Source organism: Topomyia yanbarensis, chromosome 2 (genome assembly GCF_030247195.1).
Source record: "Topomyia yanbarensis strain Yona2022 chromosome 2, ASM3024719v1, whole genome shotgun sequence".
Classification (NCBI taxonomy): domain Eukaryota; kingdom Metazoa; phylum Arthropoda; class Insecta; order Diptera; family Culicidae; genus Topomyia; species Topomyia yanbarensis.
In genome coordinates, this window is record NC_080671.1 from 309,251,502 (window position 1) to 309,265,200 (window position 13,699).

Below are 13,699 nucleotides of genomic sequence, written 5' to 3' on the forward strand. Positions count from 1 at the left end.
ATATCGCGCATTTACACACAGAAGATAGTGCTTCCCTAGTCCAGCACGACAGATTTGTGTACCCAGCGCGCTACGCTTCTATGAATGACGTCATCATCGCCTATTCAAACGGACGGATTTCGCCGAACCAGCTCAGTTGCCTGTTGAACGGCAGACGAAGCAGATCACTGCGCTGTGTGTTTTCACAGCCAGTGTAGCTGAGTTAGAAGTCCGTTACACTGCCTGTGGAGGTACGCTACCCAGTGAATGCGACTGAGCTCGTCCATTCAAACACTATGCTATCTTTTGTGTTGTGCTCGTTTCCAGCACACTTTTATGTATAATTAATTATTCGTACACAAAATACTTTGTACATGCGAGCTCCATTTGCAAACACGGTTAACATAGTGTCATGGTATTAGTTGTCTCTTTCGCTCTGCCCATCATAATCAGCGTTCATTCATTTTGCTTTGCGCGCTTGGATTTAATGTTTGAGGCGAATGTGTAGGTAGGTAGATCTAATTTGTTACTAAATTGCATAACGAAAGTTTATTATTTACGTTCGATCAATCAATCAATCATTGATTCATTTCCCCATCGCGTGATTCATTTCCAATCAGCCTATAGTATTTTGATTATACTAATAGGTACATTAGACTGCCCTAGAAAATAATGAATTTTTGAAAACTCAATCGGCCCACTCCTGAGTCGATTCCTAGTTCCACCAAGAGTACTTGCTCCAAATTTGAAGCAAATAGGACAAGTCTAGCTACCGACCAACGTGCCCGAAGTTTATGTGGGAGTTTTTGACAGTTTACATGGAGAAAACCCACTAGCGCGCATTTTCGCCGCTAGGTGGCACCGTGTGCATCGCATAAACACTGTAAGTGAAAACAAGGAAGATAATTTAATTGTCTACAACTTTGTCGAAGACTGCTAGTCAATCTGGCTTTGTTAAAAGAAGTTATTAAACTTTTAACGAAGTGATGTCTGAGTCAGTTTTGCATGGGGCCTAGCAGTGCATGGTTGTGTATCGGTACTCAATTCCCACCAACTATTAATTTTGGTGAGTTAATATTTAGATTTAGCTGAATAGTATGTTCAGAAGAATTGTAGTCCATAATACGAGTTATATTTTGGTTAGAAAATTTTAGTTCCACCTGTTACCGCATTGAGGGCGCCAACACTAACTTTTCAACGAAGAGAGTTAGAATATCGAGATGTTCGGAAAAATTACTGAAAAATACCTGTTCTACAACTTTGTAGAAGACATCTAATTCCTATCTCTCTCCGTTGAAAAGTTAGTGTTGGCGCCCTCTATGCGGTCACAGGTGGAACTAAAATTTTCTAACCAAAACATAACTCGTATCACGTGCTACAATTCTTCTGAACATACTATTCAGCTAAATCTAACCATTAGCTCACAAAAATTAATAGTTGGTGGGAGTACCGATACACAACCATGCACTGCTAGGCCCCATGCAAAACTGACTCAGACATCAATTCGTTAAAAGTTTAATAACTTCTTTTAACAAAGCCGGATTGACTAGTACTCTTCGACAAAGTTGGAGACAATTAAATTATCTTTCTTATTTTCACTCACAGTGATAATGCGATGCATACAGTGCCACCTAGCGGCGAAAATTCGCGCTAGTGGGTTTTCTCCATGTAAATTGTCGAAAAATCCCATACTAACTTCGAGCACGTTGGTCCGGTAGCTAGACTTGTCCGATTTGTTTCAAATTTGGAAACTATTTGTCTACACGAAATAAAACATCAACAAAACAGCTGCATCCAGCATAAATGTAAAATGTGTCCTTCATTCAACCAAAGGTGAAGCAAAGTCCTCTCATGGTTTCCAAATTGGCACAGCTACTGCTAGAAGTAGCATTTGAAAAGATTTTGACAACATCGCATGGGAAGTCTCGTCAAATCAAACGGTTGCATAGTTAAATTTGAGATTATCAAATAATAGCAAAACATCTTCTCACACTCACATGTGATCCAACTATTTGATGAAAGGAAAGAAAATTAGTTCACCCTACTCTTTTCGAAATTATGCTAAAACGCCAATACGTACTTCCAACGTCTACATTCTCTCTAATAGTATTCGAGAAAAATAGAATGAACTAAGTTCATTATTGAAAATGGAACTAAGATAGAAAAATACTTCAAATATGGGTAACACGAAAGCGTTTCTTGAAGCCCTGTTTTTTTTTCTCATTTTATCTTAAACAATCATTTTTCAAAGTACGAGTCACTGAATCGATCAAAAGAGTCAATTCATTTTAGTGAGTGAATCGTATACGTTCACTCACCAAACTGAATCGGTTTGCCCACCTTTAATCCACATATTTGCAAAAGTCTACACATATTTTTTAAGTCTTTAAAGTGACATTACGAAATTTAACATATTCACAGCAAATTAAATGTTTTTAAAATTAAGACCTATCTCCAACTATGTCCCATCTGCCTGTCTACCTGGTCTCAGCTAAGAAGTCGAGGTTCTAAGTGGTTACAGAACCTTTCTTATGTGAATGCGAAAATAAAAAAAAACTCATCATGAGGACATTATAACACCACTAATGGTGTGAAAAGGAATGATTAATTCAACCAATCAATTACGGCACTGTCCAGGAGGTGTCTTGCTCTTCAAATGCTTTCATTCTAATTGGATAAGTACACCTGCCGTTATACCGCTTAGTCGGGCGCAGATTTTTTTTATCTCAATCTTGTTTGGCTTCAGTAGTACCATTTTGCAATAGCCTGAAGGCGTGCTTAATCTGGTCATGCTGAGCAGAAATCGTTCAGATAAAATCAAAGCTTATTACGTTCATACCATACTAGACAATCTATAAAACAGTTTTTGCATACCACAGAAGTTGTTTTTCTCGTGCATTTTGCTGTGTTCCTTGTAACGAAAGGCATGTTTCTGGACTTTTGACTTCTTTTATGTGTATCAGATTCTTCTTTCCCCCGGTGTGAGTTCTTCACCAGATGGTGGGATGTTTATTTTATTAGCAATTTTATTACCGATTTATTTATATTTTACTGTATTTTCTCTGCTAGATCCTCCAAAGACTTTCTTTTACTTTAGAAGAAATGGTTCTAGTTATTACTCACTAAGTGGCTGTTTTCGATGGATTCTATGTTGGATGTAATGTTTAGTTAATGCATAAAACTTTTAGGGCATTGAACTCAATTTCATCCTATTCCTATTGCCACCGTTGCCGTTGATCAGAATCTGACATCATTGTGAAACGTACTGTAATGTGAAACATGTGCTCTCAGATTATATTTCCGTTTCGCTAAAACACAGGTATTTCACAATACTCACCGCACTTTTATAATTATATTGTTTCTCAGAAACGAAATTAATTGATACTGATTAATATTGATAATTTATACGCATTCCGTTGACTATTGACTCTAATGCAAATTTGTTCTTGTGGTGACACGCTCTTGTTACATTATATTTTGTTAAAGATCAAAATCATTCCTGAAAATTCTGAAACATCGACAACATATGACCAGGGCCACAGATCAGTTAACTAAGAAAATAAATGTATAGCGCTGCACCAGACTATTTTTCTTATAAAACATTTTATTTCTGTAATTTATGCCTAAAGTACTAGATATTACAATATGTGGTCCCACTTACCACATTCCAACTCAGCATGATAAAAATTTCTTTGTCAATAATGCTTCTACAATTCATTGCGCTATATGTTTGATCATAAAATGGTTGAACGCAAACACAATAGCATTCAATCCACCGAAATGTGCTTGATTTGCAGTGCCACTGAAGTGTAGCTTCCATTGATCCTTCGATTCCCGATATGCCGCCTGGGGTACTAACTATTCGTTAAAGGCCAAATACGGGGACGGTATGGCAAAGAGAGCGAAAACCGGAGCGCAATTTATTGGCTTAATTTATTTGCCGTTCGTATAGATTTGACAATAAAGTGAAATCTATAAATGGAAGAAAGACATTAAAGTGTAAGTTAGTACCGAGACCCATAATTTGCATACACTCGCACAGTACAAATAAAAAGATGATCGTAAGGCCTTGGCTTTGTAGCGAAGCTCGCTGCACTACCGTTAACTGGAGTGAGCGCGCACTGATAGCCCTAGACAACGGTAATTTCTACACATCGTCTCAGTATACAGAGGTTAGTTGCTGTATTTAGATGAGGTGTGGTTCTAAGCATACCAGCTGTAACAGTAGCTCCAAGTACATTTTCTTCGAGCGGTGTAAAATAATTTTTACTACTCTTGAACCTTAAGTTTTAATTCCGTCGAGTCGTGGACATTTTGGATTGGGATTTTTTTTCAGTTGATATAAAGCCATGTGTAATTTTTCGTGAGTTATTCATTACAGCACGATATGAAAGGGGTACAAAATCAAATTGCATCACAAGAAAAGGTTCGCAAAACTCACCCGTTCAACCGCTCGTTTTCAAACTTTCAGTGAATAAAATAAGGGTTTTCTGCACGAAAAAATTTTGCGAACTTTTGGGATGACCTGGGGTCTCAAACTTAAATACATCTATCGGATCTACACGACAATACGGATGCCTTGTGGCAGGGGCGAGAGGTGATGACTAGAGATGGGCGAATGAATCGCGAATCGATCAAAAGAATCGATTCTTCAAAAAGAATGAATGAACCGCGGTTTTTTACAGAACTGCGAACTGAACTGAAAAAGTGACTAATTATTATGAGCCCAATGAGATTCAACAAGAACTGAATGAGTCGTACTTTCAACGTCTACATTCTCTCTAATAGTATCCGAGAAAAATAAAATAAAATGAACTGCGTTCATTATTGAAAATGGAACTATGATAGAAAATTACTTCAAATATGTGTAACACGAAAGCGTTTCTTGAAGCCCTGGATTTTTTCTCATTTTACATAAAACAATCATTTTTCAAAGTACCTACGAGTCACTAAAGCGATCAAAAGAGTCGATTCATTTTAGTGAGTGAATCGGATACGTTCACTCACCAAACTGAATCGGTTTGTCCATCTCTAGTGATACCGGTCCAGTCGTAACTAAACCATCTGCAAAGGATGGCGCTCATGGCGTTGACTGATGCTTTCACCACAACTTCGACTGCTGCCCTTGAGGCCCTTCTCAATATCAAACCATTACACATACACCTCAAACAAGAAGTACTATCATGTGCACTGCAGGTTACTGGGCTTTGAAACACTAACCATGTTGATCTTGCTACCAGTCATACACGACTGTGGTCACAATTGGTTACATGGGGTGAAGATTTTCTTGCTCCCAGCAATATTACACTTACATCTAGTTTTCCTTAAAGCATATTCCATGTGAAGATTCTCTCTCAAGAGTAGTGGTTATCTGGCTAGTTGGAGTGCCAACAACAAACGCAAGTGTACTGTTACAGTGACGGTTCTCTGATGGAGGGACGTGCTGGTGGTGGTGTCTACTGTCGTGAAATGAAATTGGAACAATCTTACCCGCTAGTTAGATTATATGCGAGGTACAATTGGCCCTTCCACAGATCGTGTCGACAAAGTTATAAACTTCCGCTCCGATAGTCAGGCTGCAAACAAGGCCATTAGTTCAGATCAAGCACGGTCCAAACTAGTGATCGCGTGCCGAGCCCAAATCAAAGAACTAAGCATTGTCAACACTATCTACCTTGTCTGGATGGTCGGACATTCTGGTATTACTGGAAATGAATGGTCTGACGAGTTGGTCAAGGCAGGTGCAGCGATTGACATCGTTGGTCCTGAGCACGCCTTACCCAATGTTGACAAGTTGGATAAGAGAAAAAATACGGTCCTTGGTAGGGCTATACCGGGATTTTTGGATTTCCCGGGATTCCCGAATTCCGGGAATTTATGTTCTCTAATTCCCGGGAATCGGGAATCTTTTAATTTATTCCAAAAGACTCCAAAAGAAATTCTGCAGGCAATATATCGACCGGTAAATAATTGGAGTGGGTAATACTAATTATACTATTTCAACTAGTTCGCGGATCAATGAACACATATCTCTGAGCTCTGTAAAACACAGATATTTGTTCGTTATTTAGTCAGGTATATAATCCAAACCTTACTGCTGTCACTGCTGGAGAATGTTCATGTTCTTAGACAAATTTGCCGACTATATCCCCGAAGCATCTCTTTACAGTAGCGAAGCGTGCGCATGATATCTCCGTAACCGATGAACCTATTGAACTGATTTAACAGTTATTTCTTATTTCAAAAGCCAGATTTCAGTGAAAGGATTTATCAATTGGACAAACAAAGATTAGTTATGGAAATAGTGTTGTTGATTTCATCCATCGCTACACAGACCGTCCATTATCCGCATGATTTTGATTTAATCTTAATTCGGAGTGATGCTGGTTCTACTGTGCCGGGAACGTATTCGATATATCACGTTTTCTCACTTGATCGGAATAAATTTCACACTAACCTGCAACAGCAGAATCATTTCATTCAAGATAACCAAAGAAGGTACATTGCATTAAATTGATCACATTCCATCGAAATGTTTTGCAACGGTAACTCCAGCAGCTGCGTTCAGGATGTCGTCTCAATCTTAATCGTGTTTATCACAATTAATGTTACACATACCTCCAAGACAAATCATCCAACAGAATTTGATGTTATCTAAACTGAGTGACGAGTTATCAAACGATTAAATTACATAATTACAATTAAATATACGCATTCTACCAGATCGACATTTTCTGACAACTGTTTTTAAAACAGATATACATGCAATCAGTCGGATTTGAAAACATTCCAATTTATTCTTTTATTTTCAAGAAAACAATTCATTTTCTTTTCTCTCCCGGGAATATTTTTTATGTATTCCCCGAATCCCGGGAAGCTGAAAACCGTTGGGAAATGGAAGCTCTAGTCTTTGGCTTCGAGCACCACAAGAAATCTAGAAACGTGTCGCCAAAAAAAACGTCTCCAGATCAACCGTGTCCAGTAATTTCGAAAAATCTCCTACATTTTTCGAAACTCCACTGCGGCATGCTGACCAGGGCTTTGACTGGCCACATGGCAACTATTCAGGGCGCTGAGTCAATTTCATGTGATCTTTGTGAAGGAAAACGCGAGAGAAGACGGACCCGATGACTAAGCAGCGGTAGAAACCACAGCTAATGTTTCATCGCCCAGGAAGCGGATATCAACACCAGCAGCAAGCTGTGTCAATAAGACTCGATGAACAGGCATTTTGAAACTGAATTTTTATTTGTACATATTGTAAAAATCATAAAATGCTCACGGTTCAGTTACGCTAACGCATTGAGCCGTGACAAATAAACTAAAAAAGGAGAAAAAAATGATTAAGCTGACTCAGATATATTGAATTCGTTTCCGTCACAGTAGGACCAACATATCTCCGAATTAAAATTGAATCAGCATCAACCGGATAATTCAAAAACTTTTTTGCAAAAATATAAGTCTGCCACTGATTTTCCCTTTGTCTTCGGAATTGATGGATTTGATATGATAGATTAGATATAACAAGTCTAAAAATAACGAGATTCATAAACATTACTCCTATTAACACAAGACATTCAAAGGAGAATGTTTGATTATGTAAGTTCGAAAGTATAGCACGTAGTTATACATTTGATACCTGGGTGCATTCAGAGTTTATTGTATATAGACGACTTCAAATATTTGTGATATGTGATGGGTCATTGGATATACAGTAGAGTTTTCACCTTCCATCTCCAGGGATACAATGTTTACATATATGGAGTATGCGTTAGATCGTATACACACATATACTGGTAAATACTGAATATCAGCCCGAAGAGAACAATGTCACAAAAACGTACGCATATTGAACAGGCAAATGAAAATAGTTATTCAGTCAGAGTGCATTAAAGTGCGTCGCATTTTTCTATGTCGAAATAATGAAAATTGACACAGCTACTGAAGGTGCCCCGAAACCGTTCTTAATTCTTAATGCGTTTGTTTTATTAGAACAATACTAATATAGATAGTTCGTGACCGAAACTATTTTGATTTTCACGAAAATTGTTTGTTTATGCTCAAGTATCTCAATTGCTGAAACAAAAATTAGTCAATTTTTTGAGATATCCACGCTATTTCCGTAGGTGGTAAGGTAAGTCTTTGTTTTTAAAACCCATCATTGGCGATCTAACTAATAAAAAAGAAAATAAATCCATTCTGTTGCGGAAATATCGTGCACACCGAAACATGGATACTTTTTATTGATGACTTACTTGGATTATATACCGAAAAAAGGTCTGCCTTTTGAGTCTGAGTTTACAAATATTTAATTCAATAATTTGCAAAGCAGTTGACAAACTACTATTGACAATAACTTTCCACTTCAAACATTTGCCGATTTCCTGCTGAATTTCTTTTGAAGAACATAAGACCTTTGGATAAAATGGATTATGGGCAAAAACATTAAATCCCTGGATTCGGGATTCGAGGGAATGCGAAAAACTCGGGATTCCCGCGAAATGAATTCCCGAAATGGAAGCCATATCCTAGCCCAGCTTTCCCGTATAGATAAAAGTTCGATGAAACTTGGGATGGATATGAGACTTTGAGCGGAAACGTATAAATACAGAAATAAAAACCGTGCAAGTTTTGGCACCGAGATTGTAAAAAAGTTAATATTAACAATTTTATTGCCAATAAAACATTTTATGGATATCCTCGCGCTTTGCGACCGCACGGAACTGATCTCTGATGAGACACCAACTGTCTCTACTCTGTGATGTTGGGGTCTCTGAACCTACGTCCAACCTTTTTAAACTAACAAGTTGACAAGGAACAAAGACTTGTCAATATAGTCTTACGGATATGACATGTATGTAAATCTGAAAACAAGAACATTACTTTATGTAGTTTTCGAGAGCTGTTTACTATTATTATTTTTAGTTTTCTCTAGTTATTTTGAACAAGAAACTAAAAGTGGTATTTCGGACTGAAAATATGCGCTGACACCTTACTTTAAAATAAAACGAAGCAACGTCTAAAGTGAACCAGCATCTAAAATGATCAGAGCAGTCTGATGGAAGTGAATAAATTTTGCTTACCTCTGCAGTTGTCGATGGACGATTTCGATAGTAGTGACATCTCGATAGCATCTGCGGGTGGGAAATGAGAAAACGTAAAACTATTAAATCAACCAGCGAAAAGCCATGACAGCCGTTAAAGGTAATTATGATGATATGGTGAGATTTGAATACGATGGATTGCGCTGCGCCCTGACTGTTCAGTCAACGGCGGTTGTCATAGAGATATCGATCTTTAAAATCAATTCACGTGTTTGTCGATTTAATTTGCATTGACTAACACATAATAGGCGCATTTGCTGAACGTATTGGCTCAAATGGAAGTATTGCACGATATGGGCGGCACTTATGTTACAGCACTGTTCTTGGATATGAAGTAAGAATATTGACACGAATGTAATTAACAAAATAGTCCGGTGTCCTTTTTTATGATCCAAATAGGGAAATAACCCTATGAAATCTATGCAAATAAAACATAAATTCCATCATGAGGATGTTCGCAACATTGAAGAAACATAGAAAATTTGAACAACATTCAGTCGATGGACGGTACTTGAAACAGGTTATGTTGCCTGGCTCGTCTCTTCTATTTAACCGGTTATAATGATTTTGAAAACGGAAGCTATAGAATTTTGGCGAAATTATATCATGGAAATAAATAATGTATGCACTAGCAAGAGCAAACGAGGCACTTTTAAAAGCCTTCTATTGCTTATGTATCTAAAATGGACGGATTTTATTTCTTGTCATAACAGTAATATAACCACACGAATAAAATGAATGTGGGTACAGCATTGTGCGACGTTGCAATTTTTTGTACCAATACATATTTACATACTTGCTAGACTTTCCAGCAAAAAACGAAATTTGGAAAACTCAATAGGCCCGTCTCTGTTATGATTTCTCGTGTAATCAAAAGTGTCTTCTTTAAAATTGAACCAAATGGAACAAGTGGCACACTCTTGGAGCTTGTATTTATACAAATACAAACTTCAAGACCCTGCAACTTGTCCGAATTCGTTTAAATTTGAACACGACACTTGTGTGCATTTCCATCCCTAGCGGGCATTGTATACATTAGTTTGTCACCAAAACCGCGTAAATATTGTTGGGCTTAATGGAACAGTTGTTTTGGAAAACTTTTACTAAATAAGGTATGCATGTCATCGTTTAGCGGAGAGAGATTAGATAATTTTTAGTTCTCTTGAATGAGTCAATCTTTCTCCTTTGAAAAGTCGGTGTTCATGTTTTGAATATGTACGTTAAAATGTCGATTTAAAATGAACCAGCCAAAAATTTGCGCATTTTAAACAAATATTCGCACTCTAAGCAACATATTTCAAATCATCGAGGCGTAATTTCTTTTTATGCTGGAACGAAAATGTTCGAGATTCCATTGAAAAATCTATTGTTCCGAAAGACCAAAGGTTATAGGGGAACCCGGGGCTATTCGAACCTACTTAAGTAAATCGCCCTTTTAGGTGGATAGATGCGAAAAAAGTTACCGGTTAAAAATCCTAATTGTTAGTTTGAAACCTCAGATACATTTTGGTGCCATTAAAGATTCATTCACACCACTCAATGGCACCGCTAGGCGACGATTTGCAAACCTCTACGATTTTCCATCCTTTTTCAACGTAGGGGTAATTCGGACCTCCTTACGGGGCAATTCAGACGTCATTTTTCTTTAATTTTTTTACAATGGAATTATGCTTACCTATGAAATATTTATAAGAGACACTCCTTAATAAGCAAAAAAATGCCTTACAAAAACTTAATCTGGTATGTCATAGTTGTCGATTGGCGGCCCATGTATTTTCTTTGCTGTGGTGTGTGCAATGGTGTGCGCAGCCGCAAGCCGCTGAACGGTGGTTGACGGAATAGGGGGTCCGAATAGCCCCGTACGCTCATATCACACAAAAGTGGTGAGCGTTTCGAAAATATCTGTGTTTTCACCCAAACAAAAATCATTCCATAAAATAGGAGCCTCAAGTTTTCCAAAACACTTACCTTATATTTTTTCACTTTTATTTGTTGCTTTAATCACGGGTTTTATAATGATTTTTGTTTTGAGAATGGCAAAAAAACGAAACACGTTGTAGGATGATGAGCCCATTTGCGCCATGTTTCTATTATCACCCTACCCATTTGAAGTCGTTGGTTAGAGCAGTGTCTGCCATCTTTGTTCAACGCATTGAGTCAAATGGTAGCGCAACAATAGGGGCACTCGATTCGAGTTTTCGTTGCGGTCAAACACGAGAATTTCACTGTTTTCAGTGCATTGGTGTTATTATATTGGTTCTTAACAACGAACCAAAGCTGTTGATGTCAATTTTTACGTATTCCATTGATTGCAGGGCGAGAAATTAACGAATTAGTGAGGCACCTTGCTTAGTATGGTGAAAATAGGCACTTCACCCTATCACCTTTTTACAAAGAACAAAGAAACAAATTCAACTCTCAAAATTAATGTTTCAGAATAGCGGTTCCACGAATATGCACGATAGTCAGAAAGTCTTGCTATTTTCTGAGAAATCTAGGGGATCCGAATTACCCCCACTGTCTTAATAGCCCCGGGCATGTTTTTATCAGCCCCCGATTTTATTAGTTTTTTGACCACATTTTTTCGGACAACCAGAGATATGAGGTTATGTCTAGGGATTAAAGAGGAATATTTTTACGGCTTTGGTTTATTAAAAAGAAATAAACAAATATGTTTTCTCATTGTTCCCATTTTGTGAACCTAACATAAACTATAAAAACCCGTTTTAATCCACCTAGTGGTGCAATTGTGCCTTTCTCATTTATCCAAACTACGATTTCATGGCTAGTTATGTTTAATATAATGGTGGAAATGTCTATTACATATTCAGTGCGATTTATACATACATACAATCAATCGACAGCTACGAACTTGAGTTGCTATGTGTCGATACTGAAACACACAAAAATTTTCAACTTTCAATTATTTCAATTCAAATTTTCACTGGTTTTTCAGACCCATTAAGAAAATTCATCCTGAAGGAACTAGAAAATTTTATTCGGGTATGGAGGCTACATAATGAGGGAAAAGTGGTTTATGGAAGGATGGTGAGTGATGTGGGAGGGGGTACCCTTCACCGTATCCCCCTAACTACGCTCCTGGTAAAATACAGAAAACCTATGTAAGTAAAAAAAATGGCCCTGGCCAGGATTAAGTTGACGATGTTCAGAGTGATTGCATAACCTTTCTATAGGAGAAAGGCAAAACGGGGCTTCGCTGTATATTGAAAGATCGAAATGGTTTTTTCTCTGGAAGATCAACATCAACAAACTTAACTCGATTCACTTCACATTATATTCGGAATATTGACGATAGATCACAGGTTGACTTTATATGAACGGATCTGAAATCCGCGTTCGACTTTGTAGATCAGTCTCTTCTACCAGCAAAAACTTGTAAGCATCGTGTGACTTTACTGGATGGCTTAGAACATATCTCATCAATCGTTATCTATCTGTCCTTTCAAGCTTTCAAGTGAATCGTACAGTTTCACGAACATGTTATGCATACCGCAAGGAAGCAATCTCGATATCTGCTATTCTCCCTGTTCTCCAATGATGTTTTTCATATCATCCCATTGGGATGCACACTCATATAGGGGACAATGGGGAGTTGTGAACACCGTCAACATCCGCTAAGCTATAAATTATAAACATGTGGTAACTACTGTTAATTGTTTCTACTGTCATGCCGTCACTTTCTCATTGGCGAATGTTGCATTAACTCAGTTTCTTAATCACCCCGTGCCGTAACCGCTATTTCAGTTGGCTTGGCGCGAATCATGTCGCTGACGACCTTAAAACGGTTTCTCTTCGTACGATCTACAGCAAGATGATTTCTGTGATTAGCGTAATCACAATTTGTTGATTCTTAGTATATCTCAATGCTCTGTGGTGTCTTCCACTAAAGTAGCTTCTTTCAAGAGCGTGGGTATAAAATAATAATGCAAACCTGTGATGAAAATCAAGCAGTGCTTTTTCTTGGTCAAAGGTAAAACTACTCTACCATAGCTCAACCTCCTCGCCCAGCCAAAGCTTCAACTATCTCCCGCCTTTCTATAGATGTAAATCCAGGTGAGTCCGCCCGTACGTTGGAAATAACTACAGAATCATGTTGTTGGATGCCTTAGTGATAAAAAACATATCACATAGATCCGAAATATGAACCGTGTATGCCAATAGACTCATTACCATAGGTAAGATACACCGGGGCAAGTTGAAACGGGTTTTTCAAATTTGAAATTTGAACTTCTCTAATGAAATCATAAAGTAAAAAATTTCCAATCTGCTTGGGGCTATTTTAGTACATTCTATTTATTATTGATAAAAAATAAACATTCAAACATCTAATTACGAAATATAGTGTTTTTTTTTAAATTCCAATTTTCAAGTGCTTTGTTTCAGCTTGCCCCTCATAGCGGGGTAAGTTGAAATAATATGATTTCATAATATAATATGAGTTGAAAGTTTGGCCTTTAGACCAATCGCTACATAATACACATGTTTGATGTTATCATAAATGCTAGGGACTGTTCCGCGAGTTTGGCGGAAGGGTACACACAGAATCGAGCATAAACAGTTAAGGGTCTAAGATCCTGTGCAATATGAAAAAAATC

At 37.6% G+C, this 13,699-nt stretch overlaps 2 protein-coding genes across 2 annotated transcripts in view; one reads left to right on the forward strand and one right to left on the reverse strand.

The window, feature by feature from the left end:
* LOC131683523 (uncharacterized) overlaps positions 1–13,699 on the reverse strand; it is a 223,635-nt gene that overhangs the window by 119,942 nt on the left and 89,994 nt on the right. Inside the window, exon 2 of the mRNA XM_058965566.1 lies at positions 9,063–9,113. The gene's annotated coding sequence lies outside the window, so the exon portion shown is untranslated. The remainder of the gene's footprint in view (positions 1–9,062; positions 9,114–13,699) is intronic.
* The window catches only part of LOC131683525 (beta-galactosidase-like), a 103,783-nt gene that overhangs the window by 39,274 nt on the left and 50,810 nt on the right, over positions 1–13,699 (forward strand). The gene's annotated exons all lie outside the window — the stretch shown is intronic.